Here is a 22,072-nt window from a genome sequence, read left to right as displayed (position 1 = left end):
AGGATGTCCGGCTCAAGTTCAGTGACCGCACTATCATTGCTATCAGGGACATTCAGATCTTTCCTGTATAGTTCTTCTGTGTATTCTTGCCACCTCTTCTTAATCTCATCTGCTTCTGTTAGGTCCCTGCCTTCTTTGTCCGTGATCATGCCCGTCTTTGCACAAAACGTTCCCTTGAGATCTCCAATTTTCTTGAAGAGATCTCTAGTCTTTCCCATTCTGTTGTTTTCCTCGATTTCTTTGCATTGTTCATTTAAGAAGGCCTTCTTGTCTCTCCTTGCTATTCTCTGGAACTCTGCATTCAGTTGGGTATATCTTCCCCTTTCTCCCTTGCTTTTTGCTTCCCTTCTTTCGTGAGCTACTTGTAAAGCCTCATCAGACAGCCACTTTGCTTTCTTGCATTTCTTTTTCTTTGGGATGGATTGAGTTGCTGCCTCCTGAACAATGTTACGGACCTCCGTCCATAGTTCCTCAGGCACTCTGTCTATCAGGTCTAATCCCTGAAATCTATTCCTCACCTCCACTGTATATTCATCAGGGATATGATTTAGGTCATACCTGAACGGTTTAGTGGTTTTCCCGACGTTCTTTAATTTAAGCCGAAATTTTGCAAGAAGCAGCTCATGATCTGAGCCACAGTCAGCTCCAGGTCTTGTTTTTACTGACTGTATGGAGCTTCTCCATCTTTGGCTGCAAAGGACATAATCAATCTGATTTCGATATTGACCATCTGGTGATGTCCATGTGTAGAGTCGCCTCTTGTGCTGTTGGAAAAGAGTGTTTGCTATGATCAGCATGTTCTCTTGGCAAAACTCTATTAGCTTTTGTCCTGCTTCATTTTGTACACCAAGGCCATGCCTGCCTGTTATCCCGGTGATTTCTTGACTTCCTACTTTAGCATTCCAATCCCCTATGATGAAGAGGACATCTTTTTTTGGTGTTAGTTCTAGAAGGTGTTGTAGGTCTTCATAGAACCGATCAACCTCAGCTTCTTCGGCCTCAGTGGTTGGGGCATAGACTTGAATTACTGTGATGTTGAATGGTTTGCCTTGGATTCGTACTGAGATCATTCTATCATTTTTAAGATTGTACCCCAGTACTGCTTTTCCCACCCTTTTGTTGACTATGAGTGCTACTCCATTTCTTCTCAGGGATTCTTGCCCACAATAGTAGATATGATGGTCACCTGAATTAAATTCGCCCATGCCTGTCCATTTTAGTTCGCTGATTCCCAAGATGTCGATGTTCAATCTTGCCATCTCATGTTTGACCACCTCCAGCTTACCTTGATTCATTGATCTGACATTCCAGGTTCCTAAACAATATTGTTCTTTACAGCATCGGATTTTCTTTTCACCACCAGACACATCCACAGCTGAGTGTCCTTTCGGGTTTGGCCCAGCTGCTTCACTCTTTCTGGCGCTACTTGGAAATACCCTCTGCTCTTCCCCAGTAGCATATTGGACACCTTCCGACCTGAGGGGCTCATCTTCCGGCGTCATCTCTTTTAGCCTTGTGATACGTTCCATGGGGTTTTCTTGGCAAGAATACTGGAGTGGGTTGCCATTTCCTTCTCCAGTGGACCACATTTTGTCAGAACTCTCTGCCATGACCTGTCCGTCTTGGGTGGCCCTGCACGGCATAGCTTATGGCTTCACTGAGTTACGCAAGCCCCTTTGCCACAACAAGGCAGTGATCCATGAAGGGGGTCAGTGTCAGTATCATAATATAAATCTAGGATTGAATCTAGCGGGCAGTGCTGGCTCCAGGGTTTTGAGGGCCCTTGGGCAAGACACCCTCAATGGGCTCCCCTCCCTCAGTGAGCCTACCCTCTCACTGCCATTGCTCCTGCTGCTCTGCTTCCCATCCTCTTTCTCATCGTTGCTACTACTTGCTTCACTGACAGGCAGTGAGCCAGTGAGCAAGTCAGCATTGGCATCTATGGCTCCTCCTCACCACCGCCGTTGTTTGGGCCAAAATGAGAGTTAGGTAAACAAGCAGGTTGCAATGGTGAAGAGGAGGAGCAACTCCAGGGGGCTCTTGTCAGTGGGCCCCTGCTGGGGTGTGGGCCCTCGGGAGGTGCCTGACCATGCCAGCTCTTCAGGGCAGCCCTGCTAGTAGGCCTTTTACACATCCCCCTTTTTAGAGTCAACATATACCAGAAATGGGAACAATTTCCTCAAGAAATCATCTTTGAAATAAGGGTGCAAAATAGCCCTAATTTGCAAAAACATTCTGTCCATTATAAGCAATTCCCATACTTCCTTAAAGCATCCCTTAACAGTGGGTGAAGCCAACTGAAATTTAGCTTGTTGCTATTGATTCACATTGGGCAAGTTTGCATGATCAAAATGAGCCATATGGCTAATTTAAATTGTGGCACATGGCAGGTACCTGTGGGGTGTGATTTCCATAATCACTGCCTGGGAGCAGCTTGTCATGTTGTCCATACCTGGGTGGCATGGCTTGTTGGAGGGGGAAACAACCCTCGAATAACCCATGGGCTGTTGTAGGGAATCATGCTGCGTGTGCACTGCAATTTAAATAAGCCACTGTGGCTTATCTTGATCGTGCAAACCAGGTCACCATATACTTGGAATATTCTTTTCCTCTAAGTAACACAACAATCCAACAGTTTTTTTTACAAAATAAAATAGCAGCTAATCCCATCAGTGCCAAAGCCAAACATGCTAGTGTTTGTTTTACTGATGGAAAGCATGTTGACCTTTTGAGTTTCATTCTTCCAGTTCTTGCGTTATTTTCTCTTCTACCACTTTGTGTTTGAACCTTTGCATTAACTCATTAATTCATACAGAAATGAGAGTATATGAAGTAAGTTATAGAATTTAAATGCAGAAAATTACTGGAGAAGTGCTCTTAGGGATCATGTTTCCGATTCTGAAATGTCTTACAGTAGCTATGTGTTATTCAGAACTCCTTCATTGGCATGACTGTGGCTCTTCTCCAGGCTAAACATACCCAACGCCTTCAACTTTTCCTCATACACATGGTCTCCAGCCCCTTCACCATTCTTGTTGCCCTCCTCTGGACATGTTCCAGGGAGGTGGTCCTGGAAAAAGATTCTGGTTGATATTGGAAAGGAACCCTGGGGTACTTAGTCCGTTTTGATTGGGTTTGGCCTGAGAAGTGACCTCAAATAAGTGGTGGCAAGAACAGCTGAGGAGCGAATGTGTCTAGATGTAAAAACATCAAGCTTGGATCCAGCAACTGTCACTCTGCCAACGGGGGTCCCAGAAACTGTGGTCCAGTAGCAGCCTGGCAGTCTCTTTGGGGCTTTCTTCACGTGGAGCTTTTATCCTGCGATTGAGATTGCTCGCTCATGGAAGTTTGTGGGCTGTTTACACGATGCCGTGACCCTCCAGGGTGTCTCCTGCACTAAATGCCCTTTGTTCTGTTTTTAAATAGATCGCAAATAATGAGCTATCAAATTACCCCATTGTGTTCCGCTTGAGTTCCCTCTGTGAAAAGAGGAAAAGCAGCAAGAAGAGGAGTGAGATCAATGAAAGATAATGGAAGACTCAGATACGGGGAGAAGAAGGGGGAAAGGAGAGAGGGGAAAGGAATTGGGTGAAAAAGGGAGTCGTTGTGATCCTGCTTTTAAAACAGAAGCAGAAAGCCTGTTTTAAATGCAGGATTTTAGGCTGGTGTAGAGATGCCCTTGGAGAGTATTGAGAGAGGCATTGAGATGGTAGAATAAAATGGACTTGTGCCCTTCTTGACTTCTTGGTGTATGCAACTATGAGCTGCAGTTTGGGGTGAGCCGAGTTGTTTGGTTCATTGACCTTGGTGATCGTACTACTATTTTGGCCATGAGCTGATGGAATGATACATCCAGATGATGACAGCCTGGTGTTTTCTGTAGATTAAATGTAATTATTGGATCCATAGTGAATATGCATATAATGTAAATGGTAGCCTTCTTTAAATGGCTAGAGGAACACTGTACTCCTTCCAGTGCCAGTTGAAGATCTTTTTATTCTCCCAGTATTTTAGCATTTTAGCTTCTTAGTCTTTTAGCTTTGGTGTTTTAAATGTGTATTTTAAATCTCTGCATTGCTGCTAGGTTTTATTCTGGTTGTACTGTTATATGTGGTTTTAAGCTTTCATATTTTATACTGTTTTATGCTGCACTTCGTGGTTTTAATTTTTGTGAACCACCCAGAGAGCTTCGGCTATTGTGCAGTACAGAAATAAACAAACAAACAAACAAATATAGCAAGCGTAGTCCATCTGATGTGTAAGTCCATTTCTATAGAACACTACAGTTAAGTCTTAGAAAAAGAGTTCACTATAATGCATCAGATAAACTATGCTTGCGGTGTTCCTCTAGCCATTTGCTAATCAGACTGTTTGCTTATTCGTTTTATATATATTTTCAAGTTGACATACTTGGATTTACGTCTACTACTAAATATTGTCAGTTGAGGCTGAAATCAGGCCAATGTTTGGGAAAACTCTGCGGGAACAATGGGGGATGTCTCCAGCCCTTATCCCAGTGTGAGAGATCTTATGGAATTAGTAGGCATGGCATGGTAAACTATGTGTCAGAGGAGAGCTAAATAATGAAAAGCTAGAAATGGCAAAAAAGGATGAGTACAGAAGCAAATTGTATTCTTAGACGTAACTGAGCTGTGGCAAGGTGGGGTAGAGTTTGGTTTATTTATAATGGAAAATATGCAAATCTTTTTAACTGAGTTGTCCCTTAATAAAAGTTGAATGCCACAGTCTTATCACACTAAATAGTTCCAAGTTGTTTTCTTTAACATTCTTTTGGGTTTCTTTCTTCTGGAGCATTGTTGTATAAATAGGCATAATTGTTCTGGAAAGCAAAGAACACAGTGGGTAACAGGACTGGAAAAAAAATGGAAAGATGGCAATAATAAGGGGAAAGGAATGAGGAAAATTAGAGATAACAGAATCAGGGGAATGAACAGAGACAAAAGAATAGGGAAGGGCCGTGGCTCAGTGGCAGAGCACCTGCTTGGCATGCAGAAGGTCCCAGGTTCAATCCCCAGCATCTACAGGTTGGGCCAGGAAAAACTCCTGCCTGGAACCCTGGAGAGCTGCTGCCAGTCCATGTCGACAATACAGGGCTAGATGAACCAGTGGCCTGACTCTGTATAAGGCAGCTTCCTGTGTTCTTAATGGGAGAAATAAATATGCTGGAGAGGGGTGGGGCAAAGTGTCAGTATTTATCTGCCATAAAAAAAGAGGCTGTGCGTCTGTCCGTCCATCAGCACCATAACAACAAGACCGTGAAACCTAGGTACCTGAAATGTGGCATGCATACTAAGGGGAAGCTAGGGGTGTTCACCCTGGGGTTTGTTTGTTTTTTAAAGTCATCAATTAATTCTAATTCATTTTAATGTGCCCATGTGGTTGAAGCCTGCAGTAACACCTTCAGCCACTAGGGGCAGACTTCCCTAACCAGTACATTGCTTTGCAGGCCGTACAGTTTGAAGATGGGGAAGATTAGTAGGACAGAGTTATATGCCTGCCCCCTGCCGTGGGGCAGCCCCCCTCAAGTGAATGGAGTGGACAGACCCCTCCCTTAGGGGGCTGTAGAGGTGCACCATAGCGGGGGCTTTGCTTCGCTCAGACCAGGTGGGCACAACGTGTCCAACTGTGACAGCTCTGTGAGTTTGCTTGAAGGCTTTGCTGTATCAAATTAAGGCCTATTCGAACCCATGAAAAGCAGGGTCCTTTTGCTAGCGTCACAATAATACGTCGAGTCGCTATAAACAGTACAGCTGATGAAATTGCCTCCTTTTTTATGAATTATAAACCCCCTCCTAGGGATGGGTGAATCTTCAAGCTTGATTTCACACAGATGCTCAATTTTCCACCAAGTTCGTTCTGTCCTGTTTCTGCATCGTCTTGCAGGTTTTTGTAGTCCACACAAAAATTAGTATGTATTTTTGTGTGCATTTAAAAAAAATATATGCATTTTTGTACATGTTTTTCAATGTATGCCTTTTTGCAAGAAATTTTTAATTGAAACAGGGGTGTTTTTTTTGCTCATTTCCCCAAACATACACATTTTTTGTAAGCGCTGTTTCAAATGTGCACATCTTTACGAACCCCATCGCAAACTTCAGAAAAATATGTATTTTGATGTCTAGCTGTGGTCCAGTTCATGTTTAGTTCTGGAAGTGCAGATTTGGTAATTTTGCATTGAAATGTGAACTGAACAAATTTCTCACCCATCCCCACAATCTCCACAGAATCTTTCGATTAGGAGCACTGCTAGAAATGGAAGGCCATTTTAATTTTTATTGATTGATTCACTTATATCCCCCCTTTTTTCCCCTTGCAGGGAACACAAGGCAGCTTACATAGTCCTCCTTCTCTCCATTTTATCCTCGCAACAACCCTGCGAGGTAGGTTAAGATGAGAGTCATTGAATTTATTTATTTATTTATTTATTTATTTATTAAATTTATTAATCGCCCATCTGACTGATCACCCAGCCACTCTGGGTGACCCACCATAAACAATTTAAAACAATAAAATTTTACCATAATTTTTTTTTTAAAAAAATACCCTAACCCACCCCAAATGCCTGCCTGAACAACCACGTTTTTAATGCACGACGGAAGCTCATTAAAGAGGGGGCATGACGGAGTTCCCTAGGGAGGGAGTTCCACAGAGTGGGGGCCACCACAGAGAAGGCCCTCTCCCTCGTCCCCACCAGTCTAGCTGTCCTGGCTGATGGGACAGAGAGAAGGCCATCCGAGGCTGATCTTGTTAAGCGGCCTGTCTGGTGTTGCTGGAGGCGCTCCTTAAGATAGGTTGGGCCGGAACCATATAGGGTTTTAAAGGTCAAAACCAACACCTTGAATTTGGCTCGGAAAACAACTGGTAACCAGTGCAACTCCTTCAGCACTGGAGTGATGTGATCTCGCCGGCGGCTGCCTTTAATCAGGCGAGCCGCCGCGTTCTGTACCAGCTGCAGTTTCCGAACCGTCTTCAAGGGTAACCCCACGTAGAGCGCATTACAGTAGTCTAAACGAGAGGAGACCAGGGCATGTACTACTGATGGGAGCAGATGGTCGGGAAGGTAGGGGCGCAGCCGCCGTATCAGATGGAGTTGATACAGCGCTGTCCGGCTCACAGCTGACACCTGAGCCTCCATGGACAGCTGGGAGTCCAAAATGACCCCCAGGCTGCGGACCTGGTCTTTCAAGGGTAGCTGTACCCCATTCAACACCAGGTCAACATCCCCCAGCCTCCTCTTGTCTCCCACCAAAAGTACCTCGGTCTTGTCAGGGTTGAGCTTCAGCTTATTCCTCCCCATCCAGCCACTCACCGTCTCCAGACATTTGGACAGGGATTCTACGGCCAACCTTGGTGAAGATTTGAATGAGAGGTAGAGCTGAGTGTCATCCGCATATTGATGACACTGCACCCCAAACCTCCTGATGATAGCCCCCAGTGGCTTCACATAGATGTTAAATAGCATCGGGGAGAGGATGGAACCCTGTGGCACCCCACAAGTAAGTGGCCACGGGTCCGAAACCTCCTCTCCCAGTGCTACCCTCTGGTACCTGCCAGAGAGGAAGGACTGGAACCACCGCAATACAGTGTTTCCAATGCCCAACCCCTCCAGGCGGTCCAGGAGGATACCGTAGTCAACGGTATCAAAAGCCGCTGAGTGGTCGAGGAGAACAAGGAAGGAGCATTCACCCCTATCCAGAGCCCTCCTCATATCATCCACCAAGGCGACCAGGGCCGTTTCTGTCCCATGCCCAGGCCTGAAGCCTGACTGAAATGGGTCTAGATAATCAGTTTCTTCCAAGTGTGCCTTCAACTGCACCGCCACCACCCGCTCAATCACCTTGCCCAAAAATGGCAGATTTGAGACTGGGCGAAAGTTGTTCAGAACTTGAGGATCCAAGGAGGGCTTCTTTAAGAGCGGTCTTATCACTGCCTCCTTGAGGGCTGATGGCATCACTCCCTCCTCAAGGGAGGCGTTCACCACCGCCTTGATCCCCTCACCCAGTCTCTCTCTGCAGCTCATAATGAGCCAAGACGGGCAAGGATCAAGTAAGCAGGTGGTTGGCCTTACAGATGAAAGCACCTTGTCCACTTCATCAGGAGGAAGAAGCTGGAACCGATCCCACAAAACCGGTTTGCCACAGGCCGCCTCTGGCCCAAAGTCACCCAATGATCAGAATGGGGGCTAGAACTCGGATCTCCCGAGTCTCAGTCCAATACTCTAACCACTACTTTAACCACTCTAATCACTATTCTGACCACTTGTTTTGTTAGGAACAAGCCACCTACCACCTTTGAGTGTGTTTAGCCAATGAGTGAAGTCACACTCCATGCTTACAGATCAGTGTAGAGTGACCACTCGTCTTTCTGGTTCATTTTGAGCCCATTCTTTGGGTCTCTGCTTGTGGAATACTAGTTGCTGCTTATAGATAACAACTGAGAACTGCAGAGTTTTAGTGTAGCTGTGACTGGGCAGTAGCATATTCAGCCCCAAACAGTGGCCCGGTTTGCATGATCACCATGGCTTAAACAAGCCTCAAATAACCCAATGACAGACCATGGGTTATTTGAGGGTTGTGTGCCCCTCAAACAAGCAATGCCACCCAGGTTTGGACAACATGACAAGCCACACCTAGGTGGGTAATTAGGCAAATGTTGCCTGGCATGCACCAGCACATGTCGCAGCTTAAGCCATGGTGGCTTGTTTAAGCTGTGGTGATTGTGAGAACTGGGTCAGTAGGTAGCAGGATAAATGCAGTAAAAACAACGTCATGTTTTGTTTTATTTTTTGCATTGAATAAGACCTGACCTAAAAAGTAGTCCTTTGTTGTTATACCCATATTGCTGGGATGGAGAGTAGCGTATGATATCACTGAAATGTAGTCCAGTATTGTCATACACTTCTCTCCTTCCAATAATATGGATATAATAGGGATATAAGATATTATAGGCCTATAAGCTTTGTTTTGTTTTGGACTTGAATTTGCCCTCTTTGCACCTCTGAACATGAACGTGAGCGCTTTGGGGGGAAGAAGTCACATTTCCCCAGACTTGTGTTTACATTTGAAAAATGTGCACTTTAAAAAATGTGCACTTAAAAAAAAAAGCATTTGCATGCTTTCATCTAGGGGGAAGAAATGAGCGTTTCGGTGTGCACTTTTTTAAAAACGTGGATTTTTCCCCATTCAAATGAAAGGAAATTAAACACAGGAAGTGAGGTAATCCAAGCTTCAAGGTGGAGTTTGTAGTATCTTGGTGATTGCGCAAATCACATGTTTGCCCATCTCTAGGATATAACAGTGATGGACTACTTTGCATCGCTTTCTTTGTGGGTGTTTGCATGCACAGATGTCGTGTACGAGTTTAGTACTGGGGACAGAGTACGCCCCTCACTACAGATGGCTTGATCCAGCCCTGTCTGAATGGTGCTGGATGGTGCTGCTATGGAAGCTACAGCCCTTACATGGGGAAATCTAGAGTCGAAAGATATAAAGTAGGAGACAATGGCTTGTTATTTATCGTGACTAGCATACTATGATTTAACAATAACATCTATTATATGCATATAAAAAAGTGCTGCAACTAGGTGTTGCACAACACTGGACAGTTGGTTTACTATTGACTGAGGATAAGAGCAAGAAAAATCAAACCCACCCAGATTTTTGTTCCTATTCTGACACCTGTCCTAAAGCCTAGATTTATGTGCACACAACCTATTTATGAAATTGCAACAGCTTACTTTTAACTCGAAAAGTATTTCTTTTCCATTTTTTAACATTTAAATTATGTGAATGTAAATTTCTGCCCAGAATATCTGCTCGGGGGGAAGAAGGCTGAGGACTGCACAATCTGAAATAATAACCGTCTGGTTTGCACAGTCACATTGTTCAAGTGACCTGGCAGCTGAAGTTTGTATTTTGCTGAACTCCCTGGCTTACATTTCTCAGAAGGTGAGAGATTCAGCCGACCACAGCTTAAAGATAAAAAGCACTGAGGCCAAATGTTTGGCATGCTTCACGGTGTGACCAGGGTAGCAGCAGAAGATTTAAAGGAGTCCATCTTTTGAGTTGTGTTTGGTTTCCTCAGTAATTCCAATTTAATCACTTTGAGGTATTTAACAGAATTATCTGCTGCACCGTGTGAACCACAGGGATTGCAGTGAGACCTGTGTAAACACTGGTTTCAGTATCTCCTTTTCTTAAATTTGTTTTCTTATCACGATTATGAAAGATTTAAATTTACCTTCTGCTCTCATAAGAATAAATAAACCTGTTTTTAAACATTTCGGTTCTTCCCCCCGCCTGCGCTGTATTACCCTCAGATGAGCAAAATTATTATTACGTTTAGTTTCGAGTAAAAGACAGTTTCAGACAGTTTTTTCTTTGCCCAGATGTGGCATACTGGTATTTCAGAAAGCTGTTTTGTACAACAGAACTAGGGACAGATGGGGCATGATGGTGGGAAAAGGACTGGGGACAGACCATTTACATGGAATCCTTTAGGTTATAAGGCAGAGCCAGCAAAGCTAGAGTAATCTTTATGGGCATGCTTTATCTGTAACAGTAGCATTATAATTGGAAATCATCAGAGCAGAATAGACTTGCTATGCACGGGCTTTCACAAGCCTTTCTGTGTGACACCAATAGGGTTGGATCCAGCCCTTGTGCGAGCAGATGTTTGCTGGTGCAGTGGGACTTCCCCTTGCATGATGGGACTTCCCCATCCTCTCCTCCCCCCTGCAGCCCCCCACATGTGCCCCAGATCTACTCTGGAGGGTCCCCCAATCCTCTGGAACAGTTTGGGAGGGGCTGCAAAGGGGAAGGGGAAATCCATTCTTCCAGCAGCTTCCTTCCACTGGTAAAACAACACCATTGGATACAACCCATTGATTCTCTTTGACACTCTTCTAGAGAGGTAGCTGTGTCAGTTTGTAGCAGCATGTTAAAGACTACCAAATACATTGTGGCATGAGCTTTCATAGACTGGAGCCCACTCTTCCAGCTGCAAGGAGGGTTATCCCCATTCATTTGTGGGCTGCAAAGCTGTCCCCATTTAGTCAATACTCCAAGGGGCAAAGAGCACCTGTTGTGCTGCAGGAAGGGAGCACATTCCCTTGTTGTCAACGCCTAGGTTAGTATCCATCTGTGTCTCAGCATTAGTGCTAATGACGTTGCACTACTGTAAACCAACGCTAGCGCAGCGTAACTAGCACTTCCTAGGGCAATGGGGACAAGCAGTGATTTGCTGTTGAATTTTGTGGCAAATAGCCCCCTTTTCCCATTGCCCCAGCAACTGTTAGTTGTGTGCATAAGTCTTGGTTTATCCTACCCCTACCCCTAGGCAACAAGGGGACACTTCCCTCTCTTCCGTCATAGCGCTGTAAGTTGTAGCACAGCACAGGAAGAGAAGGGAGAGTGGCCAGTAGGGAGCATGGCTTGTTGCCTGGCAGTTGGACAACTCTTCCCATACTGTGCTATGACTTGCTTCTTCTGTGGCTGCAAAGTTTGTGAATACTCACAGAAGTGAAGAGGGAGAATCATTTTGCCTTGCATTTCCCCCCCCCACACACACACTTTCACTCCAAAGTATCAGCTTGATGATCTTTGGTTCACTACTGATATATACATGGCTAAAGAGGGGAACATGTAAACACCAGGGCCAAAAAGCCATAAAATGTGCTAAGTCTGTGACATTTCTACCCAGAGCCCAAATGTATACAAAATGAGAACATAGTGATCGATTCACAATAATAGCCATTGGTGATTGTATCTTGTGAGTTCTACAAATGTTAAATTAATACTTGTAAGTGGGGCTGGGGGTGGGGGACAGACCCAAAGGCCAGTTCAGTTTGTGCATAATAGAATCAAGTTTGCTCATGAACGCTGGTCCAGAACCTCACACTGGGCCTCCCTTTGAAGTCTTTGCTGAAGTGTTGTGACTTTGAGGTTGGCAGCAGAGTTGCGTTCTCAGATGCTGCCACCAGAGGGTGGTAAACAAAGGCTGGTGTGTCCATTGTGTCTCTCCACAACCATCGAGCTGTCTAGAAAAGCAGTTAAATTGGCAAATGCTGCTCTTTTGGAGCTGAAAAGAGCTACAGATTTGTTGACTTGGAGACAAAATGTTTTCCCCTGGTGCTGGGCAAAGAAACACCTGGAGAACTTTGAGCTACTGGTCTTATGCTATTTGTGGATATCTTGTGTCCCTTGCTTTCCCTTTCTCCTGCCCTGTTGAGGAGGAAGGGAGGGTGGCTCTCATGCCCCTCTGTCTGTCTGTCTGTCTGTCTGTCTGCCCCTGTAATGCCCGTTTGGGTTGTCTTATCTGAACATGGATTGTTCTGCTGTTCTGACACCCCTTTCCCATCTCTTATTGGAAACTGGGCAACTAGTTAAATACTGCTCAGTCAGTCCTGTGCATGTCTACTTAAAAGTAAATCCCATTGTGTTCAGTGAGGCCTACTCTCTGGAAAGGTGCGTAGGATTGAAGTCTTAATCATGTACAGATAATAATTAGCTGCATTATTAACCTGTCAGCATTCAGGGTTAAGAGCGGAAGGGAGGGGACAAGTGATAAACATACTTTGTCTTTGAGAAGAAAAACACGTTGTTTGTTTTTAAAATGCAGCAGTATTACAAGGTTTGCACTGGAGATTTATAAACTGCATAAGCTTATAGCTTTTGGATTCTTGGCCTGCTTGAAAGGAAAAGTTCACTCTTAACCCTGGATGATATAGAGTTTTATTTCACCATTTTGAAGAGAGAGAATAGCAAAGCAACTTGAAGAAAGGAAGGAATTTTCCCCTGGTATAAAATGTTTGTTTTATGTGTTCAGATTTCTGCTTACCTATTTTGTATGCATATGCTTTGCCCGCCCCCTTCCTGGAAAGTCCTTCTTGACCCCTGTGAATATGTCTACTAACTCTCCTTGGGGGGGTGTCCATGGGGACTGCGATGATGAGCACTTGCACTTCAAAATTTACTACCACATCACTGGTTAACCACATCCACTGCATCATTGCATCCGGGCAACCATTATACCCAGCGGGAGCAGGGGAAATTTAGTAGCTATTCTCTTCTGGGAACTAGGAAAACATTTTAACAAGGCTGAATTGGAGCTGGAACTACAGGGAACCACTCTGAACAAGATATTGGATCCCTTGTGCAACTGTGGCTTTAAAGCATGCTGAGAATATTATGCAACCCCAGTGGAATATGCCAAAGCTTGTTTACATCATAGATAGTGAAATCTGGGATTGTTAATTTTGAATTTATTGCATAGAAACAGAGATGAGTAGTCACTGGTACAGACCTGAAAAGAGGTGTGAGCTTCTTCCCCAAGGCATAACCTTCCTCCCATAAATTTAATGACACCGTGTACCTAAATCCACAGTTTTATTTATTTTTTACTTCATTTTATAACCCACCTTCTTACCCTGTACAGGCCATCAGGGTGTTGTACAATACTATGGGCACTGATGCATTTTATTCTGGCTATACTGTGGAACAAGCAAGAGAGCAGAAGAAGCAAGGTACCCTTTGTACCTACCTGAAATATCCAGATTCTCTTTAGCTGTCCTAGTTGTTGACTTGGTGGTCCAGGTGTAGGTGTGATGAAGTGTGTGCCTAGGAAACTTTATGCTGAAATAGAAAAATACTAAGGCTGGACTGAAGCACATTTTGTGCACGGCCTTACCCTCTGCAAAGTGAGACCACTTTTTCCTCATGCGCGGGCTAGAAAGGGGTTGAAAATGGTCACAAACACCCAAGAGGCAGACGTGCTCCCTGTAACAGGTATCCCTCTCTGTTATCAACCTTCCCGTAAAAGTAAAACAATGCCTCCCCAGTATTCTATGGAGAGCACATGTCGCATCAATTGCATCCCTTCAGGTTACAGCACTTCCTGGAAACGGTCTCTTCACAGCCCCAACTGGCTGCTGCACTGGTCCCATCTTTTTCCTCTTGAATCAGACTTCTGTTCCTGGAAACAGCAAAGTCACCACATAGCTGTGTGATGATGTTACCAAGGCCAAACCACGAGAGCAATTCCCTTACTCTGCATTAGCTTCATCTCCCTTCAGTGACATAGACAGGTGGCCAAATCTCATTGGCTACTAGGGATATACGAAAGTTCCGCCACGGATCTCGGGGAGGCCGAATGCCAGCGCATTCGGCCCCCCGAAATTGGTGGCGGAACAGCCCGCCCCCCCGGGACGAGACTTACCTTGGACGGATCTCCCTGGCGGCAGCGGCTCCAGCGGTGGTTCGGCGGCTGCGATGGCCGATCTTCCAACCGGCTGCCGCCGCCGCCATTTCCAGGTTAAAAAAAAACCAAACATGATAGGCTACGTAAAGATTTACGTAGCCTATCACGGCTGACTTAAAAAAAAAAAAGTGTATACGCAAATGGCGGCGGCCATGGCCGCCACCATTTGCGTTCCTTATTTTGGCACGTCTTAGTCTACGTTGTTGTTGTTTTTTTTAAATCAGCCATGATAGGCTACGTAAACATTTACGTAGCCTATCACAGCTGACTGCAGGGACGCAAACGGCGGCGGCTACGGCCGCCGCCGTTTGCGTCCCTGCTAGCCAGCAGCCGGATGTCCGGCTTCTGGCGGAGCCAGCCGGTGGCTCTGCAGAATCGCTGCAGAGCACAGCCGGACGGCCAGGATTCCGGGGGGGAGGAACGGAGCGCCTCCCCCCCCCAGCCAGGATTCCGGGGGGAGGGATGGAGCGCCTCCCCCCCACCATCAACATAATCCGTGGAAAGGTAAGTCACTTTCATACATCCCTATTGCCTACATGATAACATCACAGTTTTCAGGAACAAAAACTTTATTTTTAAAAAACGGTGCCAATAAACCACCTAATCAGGGCTACAAACTCCAGCAAACAGATGCAAAAAAAAAAGGGGGGGGGAGGTAACGATTGGGGAGGGTTGAGGGAGACATGCCCCCTCCACAACAAAATGCTACCCATCACATGAAAATGTTTGCGATTAAATATTTAGCTCAGTCCTAGAAAAATATACAACACCTTGATGACATTTTTAGATCAGGACATCCATGTTATGCCCCCTGATCCACCTCCTTTCCTCCTGTACTGATATCAGGTGTCCAACACCAGGGAGGCAAGAGCTGCAGAGGTTTCCTCAAGGCTGGGAGGGGGTTTCCAAGGTTGCATTTCCCCCTCCAAGGATGGACATCTCTCTGCCCTTAGAGGGGAAGAGCTGAACTATACAATTGTCTTTGGGACCCTCTCCGAGCAGCCTTTAATTATTGTCTTAAAAACTGAAAATCAATTTTTCTTAATCAAATTCAGCCATGTTTCACCAAAGACATTTGTAAGTATAAGAATGAAGTGTGTGGTTGGGGTTGCACTCGCCCTCATCAATTTGGCCCCGCACACTGTCATATTCTGCTAGTCACTCCTGACATTAGTAGTATTTAGAGGGGCATTCAGGCTTGTATAAGGTTTCATGTCATCTGGAAGAGGAGGCTCCCCTGAGAAGAGGGATGGGAAGGAGAGATTTGTAACAGATGAGCAGAGTGGGGCATTAAAAGGACCCCGGAAAGGAACATAGGCCAAAACAGAACAACAATGGCAACAGGAACCTGTTTCGGAGAAAATGGTCCAGCAGCCGGCAAGTCAGGCAGGGAGAGCTGGCAACTGAAAGCCAGCACTGAGCCCCCTGGGCTGTGGGTGGAAAAGCCCAGTGAGCCAACTTGAGTATCTGGCTACGAGAAGGGGATGCAGAAGGTGCCACAGGTCAGTTCAGGGGTGGAATTCAAGATGGGCCTGGGCAGGCCCACCCACCCACACCATTAAATAGCAGGTTCCAGAATGCCTCAGATTTTTCATTGTATGAGTGTTTGGCTCACCGCTTGGCCTGGGTGCTTAACCCCGAATGATGGCTCACAAGGAGCCACAATTTGATGTAATGTTCTGGATTAAATTTCTGCATTGGCGGTCCTTTCACTTTGATGAAGAGCAGGCAAACGTAGTTTGGTGGCGAGGGAAGAACATTCTCACATCTGTGGGAGCCTACCTTCTTCTTGAGTTAGAATTCCACACCTGGGTCAGTGCCGTCACCTCTTTAGCCAGGGCTGGGTGAACTGATTGAGTGGGAGTAGGTAAGAACCAAGTAGCAGCTGCAGATGTAGAGAGGAGAGAAGCTGGGTTTCCATACAGCAAATAAGGGCGGAGAGCTAAGTTCATTTGCGCAAATGCGCATTTTCAGAAGTGTACATTTGAGGCACTGTGCACTATCCATTGTGAATGCAAGTTTGGGAAACTGAGAAAAATCTGTTTCCATCAATGAGCGGACGATGGAATAAAAGACGCCTCACCGTCTGTACATCCCTAGTCTCAACACAAGCACTTGCTTTTTCCCAACAGGCTATTCGGACAATGCTGTGAAAGCTCATTAATAGATCAATGTGGTCCTAAAGAAAACCTCTTTGTATGTAAAATGAACACAATCAACTGAGACAAAACAGAATAAAAAAGACTAGCTTTACGTTATTCTATCTGTATTTTTTAAGCTTGTGAAACATGGATTTTAATTATTGGTCCGACTTTGGCCAATGATTGCATAATCCCATCTTTTGAGTTGTATCTGAATTATTTTGTCCAGCAAGTGTGTCATTGCTTGTTTACAAAGCATATGAGACGGGGAAACATTTTGGTCCAATATGCAGAAATGGCGTAGTATATCTCAGTGTTTGGAAAAATAATTGATGTGGAGTAGAGGAATGTTAACAAGCTCAGATGTCATTTTCTTCCAAAAATAACATTTAAGTTGATCCATGTATGCACGCTCCCTTTGTGGAGCATAAAAGCAGCACATAATGTGGAGTGATTTTCATTGGATTTTAGTTAAAAACAACAACAACAAAACCAAACCAGTGGACATATTAGTTGTGTGTCTGCTTTTGTGTAGCCACATTTGAGCCTTTAAAATACCAAACCAAACCTGTAGTTTGTGTAGTGTAATGATGGGGGAGGGATAATGAGTTTTGGCTGAATACTAATTGCCAGTGAGTTGTTCAGGGAGACTGTATAAGAATGGGATACTTGTTGTAAATTAGTCACTAGGTCTATTGTACATTTCCAGGAGGGCAGGCCAGTTCTGTAAAGGTGCCAACCTTACCCCCCAAAATGCACTGTCAAACTCAGTGTTACTATGAATGAAGAACAATTGTTTTCAAGGAATGCGTTATTAGAACCAGAATGCCTGAAGGGGTTTATTCGTCCTAGTAGTAGTAGTAACAATAACAATAATAATAATGGGAAATGCGTACTCTCTCTTTAAATTTAGGAAAGATATGAGTTTGCCATTCAGCTGTTGTTGCTTCATCTACAAAGTTCTCAGGTCTGCCAATATGCTATAAATTCTGAGGGGAAAACCGGGGACAACAGGAGGCAGGGAGAGTCATTAGTCTCACAGAATGGTTGTTTGTAGATTTTTCCTTTAGAGTTCCTTGATCCTTTATCAAGCTCAAGCCTTAAAATAATTTTACATACTGTAAGGTAAATACAGATTAACATTTCCTTTGAATAAAGAGAAGTATTGCCTTAGATTCCTCTGTCTCTTTGTCACACACACACAAAAAGTTATCTCATTCTCTAACAACTCAGATTATTCTTCATTTACATTTGGGAAATGAAAAGGTGAGTTAATGATTCATTCGCACACAGTGACCTTTCCAATAACTGCAGAGCAAGATGCAGCAACCCCACGCCTGGGTGTACATCATATTTTAACTTGAGTCTGTCTGCCTTAATATTTGCCCACATGCCTCGGTGCTTGCAGAGAATAGACTTGTACTGCCTCTTTCTCTCTCCTGGGTTGGGTTTGTGGGGAATTTGATTGTGCCCTGTTCAGCCTTTTTGTTTTCTGTCACTCGACTTGCTGCTCCATGCAACAATAGCACAGCTCTAAAGAGGTGCTTGTTTAGCAAAAGAAAGAATGGACTCGGATTCTGATGCACCTTTTAATTACTCTTGGCCATCCTTGCCTAAAATGAAGATTCGGAGAAGGACATCGAAACCAAAAGGTAGACAAAAGCTTCCTCCTTTGAATTATTCCTCTGTCTTCTGCTGGTTCATTCTGTTATTAGTCACACACACAGGTGGACGTAAACAATCTCTGTTTTTCCTTTTCAGAACCATTTAGGCATTTTCTGTGTCACAGATGCAGAACTGGTTTGAAAAACAAACTATATTTATCCCTAAGAATGTGTGTATGCACTTTGTGCCATTCTTCTGCTAGTTCTTTAACTTTAGCTAGTTCTGATAAACATCCTCTCCAATCCTAAACAAATTTACACAGAAGAAACTTTCCGCTGAAATAAGTTCCACTGACATTGTATTATTTCAGTGGAACCTATTTTAATGTAAGCAGTTTGGGGGATAGGGGAAAGCATATGCCAAATATTCTTTAGAAGTTGGGTGTCCTGTGTAGATATGCTTTGCAGAAAGCTGTGTGGGTTTTTTTCCCCCGTGGGTGACTTTTTCTTTTAACTATATACACAGGTCTTGTTACAGAGAAAGCCTACCTCATTGACAGTCAATTTCTTTTTAAAAAATAAAACCTCGCCTTCCCTCTTTGCAAGAAAGTCCTTGGGAACTGGGGTTTATGTTGTTGTAACCATTTCACATAGAAACAAGGGCAGTTTTATAGGAAGACATATTTGAACATCACTGAATTTAATAGGGCAGCAAGACTGCTAACTGGGGCTGGAAGGTGTGATCATATTAGGGCTGTGCTTTGACGTCTGCACTGGCTTCCAGTTTGTTTCTGGGTCCAATTCCAAGTGCTGCTATTAAGCTTTAAAGCTGTAAACACCTTGTAGCTAGGTTATCTGAAGGAGCATCTCCTCCCATATATACCTACCTGGACCCTAAGGTTAACTTCTCATGCCCTTCCCTGGGTGCCCCCACCCAATAAAAAAAATGAGGCAGTTGGTTACTAGAGAGAGGGCCTTTTTGATGGTTGTATCCCAGTTACAGAGTGCCCTTTCCAGAGAGGCTCACCTGGTGCCTGCGTTATGGTCTTTTTGATGCCAGGTGAAGACCTTTTTATTCTCCCAGGCTTTTTTGTCTTCCAGTTTTTAAAAAATGTGTTTTTAGATCCTTGCACGGCTCTTTTCCTCTGGTATTGTTTTTACCTTGGTTTTATTCTGTGGCTGTTTGAATTTGAGGTTTTACATTATATTATATTCTTTATTATAATCTTTATTTTGTGAACTGCTCAGAGAACTTTGGCTATTGGGCAGTATAGATATGCAGTAAATATAGAAATAAAAATACTAATGACACCTGCTGTGATAAAATGAGAATATAGAAATGAAGAGTTCAAGCTGTTAATGCTTTTTTTTAAAAAAAGAAAGAAAAATTAACAAGAAAGCAAGCCTAGACACACACATACACGCATCTGCACACACACACCATCTATATACAGTGAATGCTGATCTTCACATGTGAATATTGACATAGATTAAAAAGTGATTGACAAAATTTAGGGTGCTTCCAGATGGAGTTCTCCTAATCCTAACATAAGGCACTCTGCTGCTGTTCTGTCTTTTTCTCCTTAACAGATTTTCTGTGTTAAGAAAAAAGACAGAAGTGGTAAGAAAACGTGGGAGGGTCATGGGTAGAAGACATTGTCATTTAGACAGGGAAGTCCGTTGCCAGGAAATTGGGCCCTTTGGGGGCCTGACGGATTCCCGTGGCGCACCTGGCTTGGCTTGCATTTGCATTTGTAAGCCAAGCCAGGTGTTTGTTCACGAAATCCAGGAACTTTTTTTGGTTTGTGTGCGTGCGTGTGTAAACAGCTATCTCCGCAAATTTCAGCCTCAATTTGAGCAAATTACACAAATTACTACCCCAATTTCCATAATTTGTGCAGATTGCAGCTGTAATTTGTGCAAATTGCTTTACAGAAATATATGTTTTTAAACCCAGAAATCTGCGAGCTGGCCCGACTTGATGCAAAACAAGTCAGGCCAGCTCATGGGAAAGCAAACCAAAGTCCGGGGGGCTGAGCTGACTAAAGCTCAGTGAGCTTCACTTCTCACAGACAGATTCCTCCAACATCCCTACATTTGGACCCCCTGTAAAATTCAGTGAATGAGGCAAAGGCAAGGGTACCATAAAAGCCTAATCTGGAAGCACTCTTAGGTGCTGTGGCTTCTGGCTTCATCAGTATCATGGTAGTCTTCCTCTCTCATAATACTGGAACCTAGGGTCATACCATAAAGCTGAATGGTGGGAGATGCAGGACAGATAAATGGAAGTACTTCTTCAAATAGCATATGATTAAACTATGGAATTTGCTGCCATGAGATGTAGTGATGGCCACCAGCTTGGAAGGCCAAACTCTGTGGCCATTGACAAATTCATGGAGAGTAAGGCTATCAATGGCTACTAGTCATGATGACTATATAGTACCTCCAAGTATCAGAGACAGTATGGCTCTGTATACCAGTTGCTGGACAACTGAGCAGGAGGGTGCTATTGCACTCATGTCCTGCTTGTGGGCTTCCCACAGGCAGCTGGTTGACCACTGTGTGAACAGAATACTGGACTAGAAAGGTCTTCTTTGGTCAGATTCAGCAGAGCTCTTCTTATGTTCTTAATTCTATGGGGCAAACTAGATATCTAGTTTGCCCCTTAGACCTCTTGATCTAGATATGAGATCAGGAAGTCCACAACTGGACCTCTCGTAGTTTTTCAAGGGCAAATTCAGTCATGCATGTGCAGTTTTAATGGAGGCCATGGTGCTGGGAGGTGTAGCAATATGAAATAACTGCTGGATTCAGGTTGAATAGGTTGGGCTTCCTAGGAAGAACCAGGAAGTAGTTAAGGGCAACACTCACTGCTTCTGACCTGAGGAAAGAGTGGCCACAGCCAGAGAGAGCTCTGTATAGGCATCTTTGTTTAAATAAAACTTGTAAGTTTGTTTGGAAGCATAGTCTGTTTGGATCTGTGGGATGCAGTCCACCAACTTTGAAACAGGAAGAGTTTATATTTCCCTCCACACATCATTTTTCCAATACAAACTGGCTTACCCCATCTTATGGGGGAGCTACCCAGATACCCATCTGTGAATATGAATGGGGAAAATAGCACAGAGAAAGGCTTAACCATCCGATCACAGTGACCCTGATCAAAATCAGCACCCCCAGTGGCTGCATTTTGTATTGGAAAAAATCTTTCGGGAGATCCAGTGACTGTTCTTCTGATGTCACATATAGTCTGTCCCCAATGAATGCTGAACATGGAAAGAGTTCTCAGGAAATTGTCTGCCATATAAGAGTACAAGAACAGTTCATTTTTTAAAAAAACATAAGTATATATAAGCTTATATCCAACAGGCACTCTTAAATCCTTGATTTCTGTCAACTCCCCATCCTTTCACCTGCATTCCTTCACCACTACATTAACCCTCCATTGATAGAAAAAATGACTGTATTCAATCTGGTTTGGGGTTCAGATGTACCCCAAGAAAGCTAAGCAAATAAAATACTTGGTAGTAAGTATAAATCATGACAATGTTTGTAAGTAAAAATAAATAAAATCATGCCTTAATTAAGAGCGTTCATTTTCCAGTAAAACAAAATAGTTGCATTTAAGTGATCAGGGTCAACAATGCCCCTCAACATAAAGTACATAAACGTTTAAGAATGGCGGTGGCAGTGGGGTTCGCCCTTTTCCTGCCAACCCACCTCTTGCCTTCCCCAAACAAAAAAGTCCTTACCTTGGAGAAGGGAGAGGGGTTGGCAGGTGACCGGGAGGGATCACTTCTACACAGGGAAGGCCTCATAGGGCCTCTCCTAAGGATGTAAGAAGAGCTGTGCTGGATCAGACCAAAGGCTAATGTAGTCCAGCATTCTGCTCCTAGAGTGGCTATGGGAAGCCCACAATCAGTACACAAGTGCAACAGCACCCTCCCACCATTGAGCTTCAATGGATGACTTGTATTATGAGAGATATGCATGCATATTTTTGAATAACCCATAAATTATTATATGTGTCTGTAAAGACTCAACATATCA

General features: G+C 44.1%; 1 protein-coding gene across 2 annotated transcripts in view; it reads left to right on the top strand.

The window, feature by feature from the left end:
• The window catches only part of ARHGEF28 (Rho guanine nucleotide exchange factor 28), a 211,346-nt gene that overhangs the window by 101,215 nt on the left and 88,059 nt on the right, over positions 1–22,072 (top strand). The window lies entirely within an intron of this gene.

Source organism: Heloderma suspectum, chromosome 2 (assembly GCF_057233095.1).
Source record: "Heloderma suspectum isolate Gila_16-S chromosome 2, 16-S_ref, whole genome shotgun sequence".
NCBI classification, from domain to species: Eukaryota; Metazoa; Chordata; class Lepidosauria; order Squamata; family Helodermatidae; genus Heloderma; species Heloderma suspectum.
The sequence above is the reverse complement of the archived record's forward strand: the minus strand, read 5'-3'. Positions and strand labels throughout refer to the sequence as shown.